This window comes from Pseudomyrmex gracilis, unplaced genomic scaffold (assembly GCF_002006095.1).
Source record: "Pseudomyrmex gracilis isolate BER0280 unplaced genomic scaffold, ASM200609v1 scaffold_1155, whole genome shotgun sequence".
Taxonomy (NCBI): domain Eukaryota; kingdom Metazoa; phylum Arthropoda; class Insecta; order Hymenoptera; family Formicidae; genus Pseudomyrmex; species Pseudomyrmex gracilis.
The window spans coordinates 975-2135 of record NW_018021739.1 but is presented as its reverse complement, the minus strand read 5'-3'; positions in this window follow the sequence as shown (position 1 = coordinate 2135).

The window sequence follows — 1161 nt, the reverse complement described above, 5'->3', positions numbered from 1 at the left end:
TAATTTTATTCTATTTAAATTTATTTAAAATCGCGTAAATGAAAAAATCAGAATTACAATTTATCTATTAATATTCTTTATATATATATATATATGTATATATATAGATACTTTTATACCAAAAAACAATTTTGTTGAATAAATATTGTATTGTTACGTTAAAATAAACAAAATTTTTTGACGAGAACAATACAAATGTTTGAAATAATGTATTTCAGCAAAATAGTTTATTTGGTTTAATTAAGCAAACAATCCGAATGTTTGGTTTAAAAATTAGGTTGTTTGGACTATTCCAATGAAATTAATTTGTTTAAGTTAAAAAAAATATTTAACCTACACTATTATATTTAAAAAATGTTGTTTTATTTAATAAATACTTTCAAACAAAGTATTCTGTCACCTACTTTAATTTATATATTAAGGTAAAAATACAATTTTTATTCAACACAATTGTTGTTTGATATGAAATTATGTTGTTTAAATGCAACAAATATGAGTAAAACATTGGATTATTTAGTTTAAAGAACTTGTCCTCTCTGTGTATACGAAAAGAGAATTATTTAAATATATGAAACTAAATGTTTCTAATTTTTTTAATAGATAATGCAATTCCGCCGAGGTTAATAGAACAAGAGTTTTTACGAACACACATTGGGACTATTGCGAATGAAAATGCACTAACGGAACAGGAGAATGAAAATAGTAGCTTAGAAAAAAATAGTACAGACGGAGAGCTTGAACATTCCCTGGAGTCATTCCCTGAGTCGGAAGAATTAAACGATGACGTATTTATTGAAGATGAAGTTGAAAGCATTGAAAATAACTATACAAGCCCTAACGAAACTACTATCAATGAAGTAAGCGACTATATACTGAGGAAAAAATATCTTATATTTAAAAAAATATTATTTAGTTTGTAACGGAGCCGCCGTGTTATGCGCGGCTTGCCCGGCCTTCCGCCTGCCGGACAGCTCGGTCAGACCAGGATTCGGGTGAGGGGAAGGAAGAGATTGCGACACGCTCGGTTTTGTGCTGTAAACTCAATACTAATATATTCTTAAACTAACTATATACAATGTCTTAGCGACATGGGCTCGGAGCCCTCACAATCTATCAGATCGCGGTCTGTGATTGGCGCGGGCTGACTATCGCTAGTCGGTA